General features: G+C 47.0%; 32 non-coding genes and 3 pseudogenes across 32 annotated transcripts in view; all 35 read left to right on the top strand.

Annotated features, from left to right (window-relative positions):
* The window catches only part of LOC146279628 (5S ribosomal RNA), a 119-nt gene extending 70 nt beyond the window's left edge, over positions 1–49 (top strand). Inside the window, exon 1 of the ribosomal RNA XR_014763348.1 lies at positions 1–49. This exon is cut by the window's left edge and continues 70 nt beyond it. This is a non-coding gene — a ribosomal RNA (5S ribosomal RNA).
* Positions 50–217: 168 nt separating this feature from the next.
* On the top strand, positions 218–336 carry LOC146279627 (5S ribosomal RNA). The gene has a single exon (XR_014763347.1). It is a non-coding gene; the product is annotated as a 5S ribosomal RNA (ribosomal RNA).
* Positions 337–528: 192 nt separating this feature from the next.
* Positions 529–647, top strand: LOC146279626 (5S ribosomal RNA). The gene has a single exon (XR_014763345.1). It is a non-coding gene; the product is annotated as a 5S ribosomal RNA (ribosomal RNA).
* Positions 648–831: 184 nt separating this feature from the next.
* Positions 832–950, top strand: LOC146279625 (5S ribosomal RNA). The gene has a single exon (XR_014765942.1). It is a non-coding gene; the product is annotated as a 5S ribosomal RNA (ribosomal RNA).
* A 172-nt stretch (positions 951–1,122) lies between these two features.
* Positions 1,123–1,241, top strand: LOC146279624 (5S ribosomal RNA). Its single transcript, XR_014765668.1, has one exon. It is a non-coding gene; the product is annotated as a 5S ribosomal RNA (ribosomal RNA).
* Positions 1,242–1,419: 178 nt separating this feature from the next.
* On the top strand, positions 1,420–1,538 carry LOC146279623 (5S ribosomal RNA). Its single transcript, XR_014763344.1, has one exon. It is a non-coding gene; the product is annotated as a 5S ribosomal RNA (ribosomal RNA).
* A 174-nt stretch (positions 1,539–1,712) lies between these two features.
* On the top strand, positions 1,713–1,831 carry LOC146279622 (5S ribosomal RNA). Its single transcript, XR_014763343.1, has one exon. It is a non-coding gene; the product is annotated as a 5S ribosomal RNA (ribosomal RNA).
* Positions 1,832–2,011: 180 nt separating this feature from the next.
* LOC146279621 (5S ribosomal RNA) lies at positions 2,012–2,130 on the top strand. The gene has a single exon (XR_014763342.1). It is a non-coding gene; the product is annotated as a 5S ribosomal RNA (ribosomal RNA).
* Positions 2,131–2,310: 180 nt separating this feature from the next.
* LOC146279620 (5S ribosomal RNA) lies at positions 2,311–2,429 on the top strand. Its single transcript, XR_014763341.1, has one exon. It is a non-coding gene; the product is annotated as a 5S ribosomal RNA (ribosomal RNA).
* A 168-nt stretch (positions 2,430–2,597) lies between these two features.
* LOC146279619 (5S ribosomal RNA) lies at positions 2,598–2,716 on the top strand. The gene has a single exon (XR_014764824.1). It is a non-coding gene; the product is annotated as a 5S ribosomal RNA (ribosomal RNA).
* Positions 2,717–2,890: 174 nt separating this feature from the next.
* On the top strand, positions 2,891–3,009 carry LOC146279618 (5S ribosomal RNA). Its single transcript, XR_014763340.1, has one exon. It is a non-coding gene; the product is annotated as a 5S ribosomal RNA (ribosomal RNA).
* Positions 3,010–3,177: 168 nt separating this feature from the next.
* Positions 3,178–3,296, top strand: LOC146279617 (5S ribosomal RNA). Its single transcript, XR_014764823.1, has one exon. It is a non-coding gene; the product is annotated as a 5S ribosomal RNA (ribosomal RNA).
* A 174-nt stretch (positions 3,297–3,470) lies between these two features.
* LOC146279616 (5S ribosomal RNA) lies at positions 3,471–3,589 on the top strand. Its single transcript, XR_014763202.1, has one exon. It is a non-coding gene; the product is annotated as a 5S ribosomal RNA (ribosomal RNA).
* A 180-nt stretch (positions 3,590–3,769) lies between these two features.
* LOC146279615 (5S ribosomal RNA) lies at positions 3,770–3,888 on the top strand. Its single transcript, XR_014763339.1, has one exon. It is a non-coding gene; the product is annotated as a 5S ribosomal RNA (ribosomal RNA).
* A 174-nt stretch (positions 3,889–4,062) lies between these two features.
* LOC146279614 (5S ribosomal RNA) lies at positions 4,063–4,181 on the top strand (annotated as a pseudogene).
* A 170-nt stretch (positions 4,182–4,351) lies between these two features.
* On the top strand, positions 4,352–4,470 carry LOC146279613 (5S ribosomal RNA). The gene has a single exon (XR_014764585.1). It is a non-coding gene; the product is annotated as a 5S ribosomal RNA (ribosomal RNA).
* Positions 4,471–4,644: 174 nt separating this feature from the next.
* LOC146279612 (5S ribosomal RNA) lies at positions 4,645–4,763 on the top strand (annotated as a pseudogene).
* A 194-nt stretch (positions 4,764–4,957) lies between these two features.
* Positions 4,958–5,076, top strand: LOC146279611 (5S ribosomal RNA). Its single transcript, XR_014763338.1, has one exon. It is a non-coding gene; the product is annotated as a 5S ribosomal RNA (ribosomal RNA).
* A 182-nt stretch (positions 5,077–5,258) lies between these two features.
* On the top strand, positions 5,259–5,377 carry LOC146279610 (5S ribosomal RNA; annotated as a pseudogene).
* A 180-nt stretch (positions 5,378–5,557) lies between these two features.
* On the top strand, positions 5,558–5,676 carry LOC146279609 (5S ribosomal RNA). Its single transcript, XR_014763337.1, has one exon. It is a non-coding gene; the product is annotated as a 5S ribosomal RNA (ribosomal RNA).
* Positions 5,677–5,846: 170 nt separating this feature from the next.
* Positions 5,847–5,965, top strand: LOC146279608 (5S ribosomal RNA). The gene has a single exon (XR_014763336.1). It is a non-coding gene; the product is annotated as a 5S ribosomal RNA (ribosomal RNA).
* Positions 5,966–6,137: 172 nt separating this feature from the next.
* LOC146279607 (5S ribosomal RNA) lies at positions 6,138–6,256 on the top strand. The gene has a single exon (XR_014763334.1). It is a non-coding gene; the product is annotated as a 5S ribosomal RNA (ribosomal RNA).
* Positions 6,257–6,442: 186 nt separating this feature from the next.
* Positions 6,443–6,561, top strand: LOC146279606 (5S ribosomal RNA). The gene has a single exon (XR_014763333.1). It is a non-coding gene; the product is annotated as a 5S ribosomal RNA (ribosomal RNA).
* Positions 6,562–6,747: 186 nt separating this feature from the next.
* Positions 6,748–6,866, top strand: LOC146279605 (5S ribosomal RNA). The gene has a single exon (XR_014763332.1). It is a non-coding gene; the product is annotated as a 5S ribosomal RNA (ribosomal RNA).
* A 184-nt stretch (positions 6,867–7,050) lies between these two features.
* Positions 7,051–7,169, top strand: LOC146279604 (5S ribosomal RNA). Its single transcript, XR_014763331.1, has one exon. It is a non-coding gene; the product is annotated as a 5S ribosomal RNA (ribosomal RNA).
* A 180-nt stretch (positions 7,170–7,349) lies between these two features.
* Positions 7,350–7,468, top strand: LOC146279603 (5S ribosomal RNA). Its single transcript, XR_014763330.1, has one exon. It is a non-coding gene; the product is annotated as a 5S ribosomal RNA (ribosomal RNA).
* A 174-nt stretch (positions 7,469–7,642) lies between these two features.
* On the top strand, positions 7,643–7,761 carry LOC146279602 (5S ribosomal RNA). The gene has a single exon (XR_014763329.1). It is a non-coding gene; the product is annotated as a 5S ribosomal RNA (ribosomal RNA).
* Positions 7,762–7,941: 180 nt separating this feature from the next.
* LOC146279601 (5S ribosomal RNA) lies at positions 7,942–8,060 on the top strand. Its single transcript, XR_014765335.1, has one exon. It is a non-coding gene; the product is annotated as a 5S ribosomal RNA (ribosomal RNA).
* Positions 8,061–8,228: 168 nt separating this feature from the next.
* On the top strand, positions 8,229–8,347 carry LOC146279600 (5S ribosomal RNA). Its single transcript, XR_014764822.1, has one exon. It is a non-coding gene; the product is annotated as a 5S ribosomal RNA (ribosomal RNA).
* A 174-nt stretch (positions 8,348–8,521) lies between these two features.
* On the top strand, positions 8,522–8,640 carry LOC146279599 (5S ribosomal RNA). The gene has a single exon (XR_014763328.1). It is a non-coding gene; the product is annotated as a 5S ribosomal RNA (ribosomal RNA).
* A 168-nt stretch (positions 8,641–8,808) lies between these two features.
* Positions 8,809–8,927, top strand: LOC146279598 (5S ribosomal RNA). Its single transcript, XR_014764821.1, has one exon. It is a non-coding gene; the product is annotated as a 5S ribosomal RNA (ribosomal RNA).
* A 174-nt stretch (positions 8,928–9,101) lies between these two features.
* On the top strand, positions 9,102–9,220 carry LOC146279597 (5S ribosomal RNA). The gene has a single exon (XR_014763191.1). It is a non-coding gene; the product is annotated as a 5S ribosomal RNA (ribosomal RNA).
* Positions 9,221–9,400: 180 nt separating this feature from the next.
* LOC146279596 (5S ribosomal RNA) lies at positions 9,401–9,519 on the top strand. The gene has a single exon (XR_014763327.1). It is a non-coding gene; the product is annotated as a 5S ribosomal RNA (ribosomal RNA).
* Positions 9,520–9,693: 174 nt separating this feature from the next.
* LOC146279595 (5S ribosomal RNA) lies at positions 9,694–9,812 on the top strand. The gene has a single exon (XR_014763326.1). It is a non-coding gene; the product is annotated as a 5S ribosomal RNA (ribosomal RNA).
* A 170-nt stretch (positions 9,813–9,982) lies between these two features.
* LOC146279594 (5S ribosomal RNA) overlaps positions 9,983–10,000 on the top strand; it is a 119-nt gene continuing 101 nt past the window's right edge. Inside the window, exon 1 of the ribosomal RNA XR_014764584.1 lies at positions 9,983–10,000. This exon is cut by the window's right edge and continues 101 nt beyond it. This is a non-coding gene — a ribosomal RNA (5S ribosomal RNA).

Raw genomic sequence — 10,000 nt, 5'->3', positions numbered from 1 at the left:
GTTAGTACTTGGATGGGAGACCGCCTGGGAATACCAGGTGCTGTATGCTCTTTTGCTCATTCACTTAGAAACTGAAATCTTGCAATATGCACAAGTAGTCCTTCATGAAAGGGGCTGGAAGCTGTTTTCATTTTGACACGAGAGAGAGAGAGACCACCTTGCATTGTCAATTGCTAAATCTGTATATGGATAAGTAGCCTATGGTTGTCAACTTATTTCGTACGGCCATACCAGCCTGGCAACGCCCGATCTCGTCTGATCTCGGAAGCTAAGCAGGGTCGGGCCTGGTTAGTACTTGGATGGGAGACCGCCTGGGAATACCAGGTGCTGTATGCTCTTTTGCTCATTCACTTAGAAACTGAAATCTTGCAATATGCACAAGTAGTCCTTCATGAAAGGGGCTGGAAGCTGTTTTCATTTTGACACGAGAGAGAGAGAGAGAGAGAGAGAGAGAGAGAGAGAGACTACCTTGCATTGTCAATTGCTAAATCTGTATATGGATAAGTAGCCTATGGTTGTCAACTTATTTCGTACGGCCATACCAGCCTGGCAACGCCCGATCTCGTCTGATCTCGGAAGCTAAGCAGGGTCGGGCCTGGTTAGTACTTGGATGGGAGACCGCCTGGGAATACCAGGTGCTGTATGCTCTTTTGCTCATTCACTTAGAAACTGAAATCTTGCAATATGCACAAGTAGTCCTTCATGAAAGGGGCTGGAAGCTGTTTTCATTTTGACACGAGAGAGAGAGAGAGAGAGAGAGAGAGAGACCACCTTGCATTGTCAATTGCCAAATCTGTATATGTATAGGTAGCCTATGGTTGTCAACTTATTTCGTACGGCCATACCAGCCTGGCAACGCCCGATCTCGTCTGATCTCGGAAGCTAAGCAGGGTCGGGCCTGGTTAGTTCTTGGATGGGAGACCGCCTGGGAATACCAGGTGCTGTATGCTCTTTTGCTCATTCACTTAGAAACTGAAATCTTGCAATATGCACAAGTAGTCCTTAATGAAAGGGGCTGGAAGCTGTTTTCATTTTGACACGAGAGAGAGAGAGAGAGACTACCTTGCATTGTCAATTGCTAAATCTGTATATGGATAAGTAGCCTATGGTTGTCAACTTATTTCGTACGGCCATACCAGCCTGGCAACGCCCGATCTCGTCTGATCTCGGAAGCTAAGCAGGGTCGGGCCTGGTTAGTACTTGGATGGGAGACCGCCTGGGTATACCAGGTGCTGTATGCTCTTTTGCTCATTCACTTAGAAACTGAAATCTTGCAATATGCACAAGTAGTCCTTCATGAAAGGGGCTGGAAGCTGTTTTCATTTTGACACGAGAGAGAGAGAGAGAGAGAGAGACCACCTTGCATTGTCAATTGCTAAATCTGTATATGGATAAGTAGCCTATGGTTGTCAACTTATTTCGTACGGCCATACCAGCCTGGCAACGCCCGATCTCGTCTGATCTCGGAAGCTAAGCAGGGTCGGGCCTGGTTAGTACTTGGATGGGAGACCGCCTGGGAATACCAGGTGCTGTATGCTCTTTTGCTCATTCACTTAGAAATTGACATCTTGCAATATGCACAAGTAGTCCTTCATGAAAGGGGCTGGAAGCTGTTTTCATTTTGACACGAGAGAGAGAGAGAGAGAGACTACCTTGCATTGTCAATTGCTAAATCTGTATATGGATAAGTAGCCTATGGTTGTCAACTTATTTCGTACGGCCATACCAGCCTGGCAACGCCCGATCTCGTCTGATCTCGGAAGCTAAGCAGGGTCGGGCCTGGTTAGTACTTGGATGGGAGACCGCCTGGGAATACCAGGTGCTGTATGCTCTTTTGCTCATTCACTTAGAAACTGAAATCTTGCAATATGCACAAGTAGTCCTTCATGAAAGGGGCTGGAAGCTGTTTTCATTTTGACACGAGAGAGAGAGAGAGAGAGAGAGAGACCACCTTGCATTGTCAATTGCTAAATCTGTATATGGATAAGTAGCCTATGGTTTTCAACTTATTTCGTACGGCCATACCAGCCTGGCAACGCCCGATCTCGTCTGATCTCGGAAGCTAAGCAGGGTCGGGCCTGGTTAGTACTTGGATGGGAGACCGCCTGGGAATACCAGGTGCTGTATGCTCTTTTGCTCATTCACTTAGAAACTGAAATCTTGCAATATGCACAAGTAGTCCTTCATGAAAGGGGCTGGAAGCTGTTTTCATTTTGACACGAGAGAGAGAGAGAGAGAGAGAGAGACCACCTTGCATTGTCAATTGCCAAATCTGTATATGGATAAGTAGCCTATGGTTGTCAACTTATTTCGTACGGCCATACCAGCCTGGCAACGCCCGATCTCGTCTGATCTCGGAAGCTAAGCAGGGTCGGGCCTGGTTAGTACTTGGATGGGAGACCGCCTGGGAATACCAGGTGCTGTATGCTCTTTTGCTCATTCACTTAGAAACTGAAATCTTGCAATATGCACAAGTAGTCCTTCATGAAAGGGGCTGGAAGCTGTTTTCATTTTGACACGAGAGAGAGAGAGACCACCTTGCATTGTCAATTGCTAAATCTGTATATGGATAAGTAGCCTATGGTTGTCAACTTATTTCGTACGGCCATACCAGCCTGGCAACGCCTGATCTCGTCTGATCTCGGAAGCTAAGCAGGGTCGGGCCTGGTTAGTACTTGGATGGGAGACCGCCTGGGAATACCAGGTGCTGTATGCTCTTTTGCTCATTCACTTAGAAACTGAAATCTTGCAATATGCACAAGTAGTCCTTCATGAAAGGGGCCGGAAGCTGTTTTCATTTTGACACGAGAGAGAGAGAGAGAGAGACCACCTTGCATTGTCAATTGCCAAATCTGTATATGGATAAGTAGCCTATGGTTGTCAACTTATTTCGTACGGCCATACCAGCCTGGCAACGCCCGATCTCGTCTGATCTCGGAAGCTAAGCAGGGTCGGGCCTGGTTAGTACTTGGATGGGAGACCGCCTGGGAATACCAGGTGCTGTATGCTCTTTTGCTCATTCACTTAGAAACTGAAATCTTGCAATATGCACAAGTAGTCCTTCATGAAAGGGGCTGGAAGCTGTTTTCATTTTGACACGAGAGAGAGAGAGACCACCTTGCATTGTCAATTGCTAAATCTGTATATGGATAAGTAGCCTATGGTTGTCAACTTATTTCGTACGGCCATACCAGCCTGGCAACGCCTGATCTCGTCTGATCTCGGAAGCTAAGCAGGGTCGGGCCTGGTTAGTACTTGGATGGGAGACCGCCTGGGAATACCAGGTGCTGTATGCTCTTTTGCTCATTCACTTAGAAACTGAAATCTTGCAATATGCACAAGTAGTCCTTCATGAAAGGGGCCGGAAGCTGTTTTCATTTTGACACGAGAGAGAGAGAGAGAGAGACCACCTTGCATTGTCAATTGCCAAATCTGTATATGGATAAGTAGCCTATGGTTGTCAACTTATTTCGTACGGCCATACCAGCCTGGCAACGCCCGATCTCGTCTGATCTCGGAAGCTAAGCAGGGTTGGGCCTGGTTAGTACTTGGATGGGAGACCGCCTGGGAATACCAGGTGCTGTATGCTCTTTTGCTCATTCACTTAGAAACTGAAATCTTGCAATATGCACAAGTAGTCCTTCATGAAAGGGGCTGGAAGCTGTTTTCATTTTGACACGAGAGAGAGAGAAAGAGAGAGAGAGACCACCTTGCATTGTCAATTGCTAAATCTGTATATGGATAAGTAGCCTATGGTTGTCAACTTATTTCGTACGGCCATACCAGCCTGGCAACGCCCGATCTCGTCTGATCTCGGAAGCTAAGCAGGGTCGGGCCTGGTTAGTACTTGGATGGGAGACCGCCTGGGAATACCAGGTGCTGTATGCTCTTTTGCTCATTCACTTAGAAATTGACATCTTGCAATATGCACAAGTAGTCCTTCATGAAAGGGGCTGGAAGCTGTTTTCATTTTGACACGAGAGAGAGAGAGAGAGAGACTACCTTGCATTGTCAATTGCTAAATCTGTATATGGATAAGTAGCCTATGGTTGTCAACTTATTTCGTACGTCCATACCAGCCTGGCAACGCCCGATCTCGTCTGATCTCGGAAGCTAAGCAGGGTCGGGCCTGGTTAGTACTTGGATGGGAGACCGCCTGGGAATACCAGGTGCTGTATGCTCTTTTGCTCATTCACTTAGAAACTGAAATCTTGCAATATGCACAAGTAGTCCTTCATGAAAGGGGCTGGAAGCTGTTTTCATTTTGACACGAGAGAGAGAGAGAGACCACCTTGCATTGTCAATTGCTAAATCTGTATATGGATAAGTAGCCTATGGTTGTCAACTTATTTTGTACGGCCATACCAGCCTGGCAACGCCCGATCTCGTCTGATCTCGGAAGCTAAGCAGGGTCGGGCCTGGTTAGTACTTGGATGGGAGACCGCCTGGGAATACCAGGTGCTGTATGCTCTTTTGCTCATTCACTTAGAAACTGAAATCTTGCAATATGCACAAGTAGTCCTTCATGAAAGGGGCTGGAAGCTGTTTTCATTTTGACACGAGAGAGAGAGAGAGAGAGACCACCTTGCATTGTCAATTGCTAAATCTGTATATGGATAAGTAGCCTATGGTTGTCAACTTATTTCGTACGGCCATACCAGCCTGGCAACGCCCGATCTCGTCTGATCTCGGAATCTAAGCAGGGTCGGGCCTGGTTAGTACTTGGATGGGAGACCGCCTGGGTATACCAGGTGCTGTATGCTCTTTTGCTCATTCACTTAGAAACTGAAATCTTGCAAAATGCACAAGTAGTCCTTCATGAAAGGGGCTGGAAGCTGTTTTCATTTTGACACGAGAGAGAGAGAGAGAGAGAGAGAGAGAGAGAGAGAGAGACCACTTTGCATTGTCAATTGCTAAATCTGTATATGGATAAGTAGCCTATGGTTGTCAACTTATTTCGTACGGCCATACCAGCCTGGCAACGCCCGATCTCGTCTGATCTCGGAAGCTAAGCAGGGTCGGGCCTGGTTAGTACTTGGATGGGAGACCGCCTGGGAATACCAGGTGCTGTATGCTCTTTTGCTCATTCACTTAGAAACTGAAATCTTGCAATATGCACAAGTATGCCTTCATGAAAGGGGCTGGAAGCTGTTTTCATTTTGACACGAGAGAGAGAGAGAGAGAGAGAGAGAGACCACCTTGCATTGTCAATTGCCAAATCTGTATATGGATAAGTAGCCTATGGTTGTCAACTTATTTCGTACGGCCATACCAGCCTGGCAACGCCCGATGTCGTCTGATCTCGGAAGCTAAGCAGGGTCGGGCCTGGTTAGTACTTGGATGGGAGACCGCCTGGGAATACCAGGTGCTGTATGCTCTTTTGCTCATTCACTTAGAAACTGAAATCTTGCAATATGCACAAGTAGTCCTTCATGAAAGGGGCTGGAAGCTGTTTTCATTTTGACACGAGAGAGAGAGAGAGAGAGAGAGAGACCACCTTGCATTGTCAATTGCTAAATCTGTATATGGATAAGTAGCCTATGGTTGTCAACTTATTTCGTACGGCCATACCAGCCTGGCAACGCCCGATCTCGTCTGATCTCGGAAGCTAAGCAGGGTCGGGCCTGGTTAGTACTTGGATGGGAGACCGCCTGGGAATACCAGGTGCTGTATGCTCTTTTGCTCATTCACTTAGAAATTGAAATCTTGCAATATGCACAAGTAGTCCTTCATGAAAGGGGCTGGAAGCTGTTTTCATTTTGACACGAGAGAGAGAGAGAGACTACCTTGCATTGTCAATTGCTAAATCTGTATATGGATAAGTAGCCTATGGTTGTCAACTTATTTCGTACGGCCATACCAGCCTGGCAACGCCCGATCTCGTCTGATCTCGGAAGCTAAGCAGGGTCGGGCCTGGTTAGTACTTGGATGGGAGACCGCCTGGGAATACCAGGTGCTGTATGCTCTTTTGCTCATTCACTTAGAAACTGAAATCTTGCAATATGCACAAGTAGTCCTTCATGAAAGGGGCTGGAAGCTGTTTTCATTTTGACACGAGAGAGAGAGAGAGAGACCACCTTGCATTGTCAATTGCTAAATCTGTATATGGATAAGTAGCCTATGGTTGTCAACTTATTTCGTACGGCCATACCAGCCTGGCAACGCCCGATCTCGTCTGATCTCGGAAGCTAAGCAGGGTCGGGCCTGGTTAGTACTTGGATGGGAGACCGCCTGGGAATACCAGGTGCTGTATGCTCTTTTGCTCATTCACTTAGAAACTGAAATCTTGCAATATGCACAAGTAGTCCTTCATGAAAGGGGCTGGAAGCTGTTTTCATTTTGACACGAGAGAGAGAGAGAGAGAGAGAGAGAGAGAGACCACCTTGCATTGTCAATTGCCAAATCTGTATATGGATAAGTAGCCTATGGTTGTCAACTTATTTCGTACGGCCATACCAGCCTGGCAACGCCCGATCTCGTCTGATCTCGGAAGCTAAGCAGGGTCGGGCCTGGTTAGTACTTGGATGGGAGACCGCCTGGGAATACCAGGTGCTGTATGCTCTTTTGCTCATTCACTTAGAAACTGAAATCTTGCAATATGCACAAGTAGTCCTTCATGAAAGGGGCTGGAAGCTGTTTTCATTTTGACACGAGAGAGAGAGAGAGAGAGAGAGAGAGAGAGACCACCTTGCATTGTCAATTGCCAAATCTGTATATGGATAAGTAGCCTATGGTTGTCAACTTATTTCGTACGGCCATACCAGCCTGGCAACGCCCGATCTCGTCTGATCTCGGAAGCTAAGCAGGGTCGGGCCTGGTTAGTACTTGGATGGGAGACCGCCTGGGAATACCAGGTGCTGTATGCTCTTTTGCTCATTCACTTAGAAACTGAAATCTTGCAATATGCACAAGTAGTCCTTCATGAAAGGGGCTGGAAGCTGTTTTCATTTTGACACGAGAGAGAGAGAGACAGAGAGAGAGAGAGACCACCTTGCATTGTCAATTGCCAAATCTGTATATGGATAAGTAGCCTATGGTTGTCAACTTATTTCGTACGGCCATACCAGCCTGGCAACGCCCGATCTCGTCTGATCTCGGAAGCTAAGCAGGGTCGGGCCTGGTTAGTACTTGGATGGGAGACCGCCTGGGAATACCAGGTGCTGTATGCTCTTTTGCTCATTCACTTAGAAACTGAAATCTTGCAATATGCACAAGTAGTCCTTCATGAAAGGGGCTGGAAGCTGTTTTCATTTTGACACGAGAGAGAGAGAGAGAGAGAGAGAGACCACCTTGCATTGTCAATTGCCAAATCTGTATATGGATAAGTAGCCTATGGTTGTCAACTTATTTCGTACGGCCATACCAGCCTGGCAACGCCCGATCTCGTCTGATCTCGGAAGCTAAGCAGGGTCGGGCCTGGTTAGTACTTGGATGGGAGACCGCCTGGGAATACCAGGTGCTGTATGCTCTTTTGCTCATTCACTTAGAAACTGAAATCTTGCAATATGCACAAGTAGTCCTTCATGAAAGGGGCCGGAAGCTGTTTTCATTTTGACACGAGAGAGAGAGAGAGAGAGACCACCTTGCATTGTCAATTGCCAAATCTGTATATGGATAAGTAGCCTATGGTTGTCAACTTATTTCGTACGGCCATACCAGCCTGGCAACGCCCGATCTCGTCTGATCTCGGAAGCTAAGCAGGGTCGGGCCTGGTTAGTACTTGGATGGGAGACCGCCTGGGAATACCAGGTGCTGTATGCTCTTTTGCTCATTCACTTAGAAACTGAAATCTTGCAATATGCACAAGTAGTCCTTCATGAAAGGGGCTGGAAGCTGTTTTCATTTTGACACGAGAGAGAGAGAAAGAGAGAGAGAGACCACCTTGCATTGTCAATTGCTAAATCTGTATATGGATAAGTAGCCTATGGTTGTCAACTTATTTCGTACGGCCATACCAGCCTGGCAACGCCCGATCTCGTCTGATCTTGGAAGCTAAGCAGGGTCGGGCCTGGTTAGTACTTGGATGGGAGACCGCCTGGGAATACCAGGTGCTGTATGCTCTTTTGCTCATTCACTTAGAAACTGAAATCTTGCAATATGCACAAGTAGTCCTTCATGAAAGGGGCTGGAAGCTGTTTTCATTTTGACACGAGAGAGAGAGAGACCACCTTGCATTGTCAATTGCTAAATCTGTATATGGATAAGTAGCCTATGGTTGTCAACTTATTTCGTACGGCCATACCAGCCTGGCAACGCCTGATCTCGTCTGATCTCGGAAGCTAAGCAGGGTCGGGCCTGGTTAGTACTTGGATGGGAGACCGCCTGGGAATACCAGGTGCTGTATGCTCTTTTGCTCATTCACTTAGAAACTGAAATCTTGCAATATGCACAAGTAGTCCTTCATGAAAGGGGCCGGAAGCTGTTTTCATTTTGACACGAGAGAGAGAGAGAGAGAGACCACCTTGCATTGTCAATTGCCAAATCTGTATATGGATAAGTAGCCTATGGTTGTCAACTTATTTCGTACGGCCATACCAGCCTGGCAACGCCCGATCTCGTCTGATCTCGGAAGCTAAGCAGGGTCGGGCCTGGTTAGTACTTGGATGGGAGACCGCCTGGGAATACCAGGTGCTGTATGCTCTTTTGCTCATTCACTTAGAAACTGAAATCTTGCAATATGCACAAGTAGTCCTTCATGAAAGGGGCTGGAAGCTGTTTTCATTTTGACACGAGAGAGAGAGAGACCACCTTGCATTGTCAATTGCTAAATCTGTATATGGATAAGTAGCCTATGGTTGTCAACTTATTTCGTACGGCCATACCAGCCTGGCAACGCCTGATCTCGTCTGATCTCGGAAGCTAAGCAGGGTCGGGCCTGGTTAGTACTTGGATGGGAGACCGCCTGGGAATACCAGGTGCTGTATGCTCTTTTGCTCATTCACTTAGAAACTGAAATCTTGCAATATGCACAAGTAGTCCTTCATGAAAGGGGCCGGAAGCTGTTTTCATTTTGACACGAGAGAGAGAGAGAGAGAGACCACCTTGCATTGTCAATTGCCAAATCTGTATATGGATAAGTAGCCTATGGTTGTCAACTTATTTCGTACGGCCATACCAGCCTGGCAACGCCCGATCTCGTCTGATCTCGGAAGCTAAGCAGGGTTGGGCCTGGTTAGTACTTGGATGGGAGACCGCCTGGGAATACCAGGTGCTGTATGCTCTTTTGCTCATTCACTTAGAAACTGAAATCTTGCAATATGCACAAGTAGTCCTTCATGAAAGGGGCTGGAAGCTGTTTTCATTTTGACACGAGAGAGAGAGAAAGAGAGAGAGAGACCACCTTGCATTGTCAATTGCTAAATCTGTATATGGATAAGTAGCCTATGGTTGTCAACTTATTTCGTACGGCCATACCAGCCTGGCAACGCCCGATCTCGTCTGATCTCGGAAGCTAAGCAGGGTCGGGCCTGGTTAGTACTTGGATGGGAGACCGCCTGGGAATACCAGGTGCTGTATGCTCTTTTGCTCATTCACTTAGAAATTGACATCTTGCAATATGCACAAGTAGTCCTTCATGAAAGGGGCTGGAAGCTGTTTTCATTTTGACACGAGAGAGAGAGAGAGAGAGACTACCTTGCATTGTCAATTGCTAAATCTGTATATGGATAAGTAGCCTATGGTTGTCAACTTATTTCGTACGGCCATACCAGCCTGGCAACGCCCGATCTCGTCTGATCTCGGAAGCTAAGCAGGGTCGGGCCTGGTTAGTACTTGGATGGGAGACCGCCTGGGAATACCAGGTGCTGTATGCTCTTTTGCTCATTCACTTAGAAACTGAAATCTTGCAATATGCACAAGTAGTCCTTCATGAAAGGGGCTGGAAGCTGTTTTCATTTTGACACGAGAGAGAGAGAGAGACCACCTTGCATTGTCAATTGCTAAATCTGTATATGGATAAGTAGCCTATGGTTGTCAACTTATTTTGTACGGCCATACCAGC

This window comes from Hypomesus nipponensis, chromosome 7 (assembly GCF_054491055.1).
Source record: "Hypomesus nipponensis isolate SF chromosome 7, ASM5449105v1, whole genome shotgun sequence".
NCBI classification, from domain to species: Eukaryota; Metazoa; Chordata; class Actinopteri; order Osmeriformes; family Osmeridae; genus Hypomesus; species Hypomesus nipponensis.
This window is presented reverse-complemented; position numbering and strand designations above follow the sequence as displayed.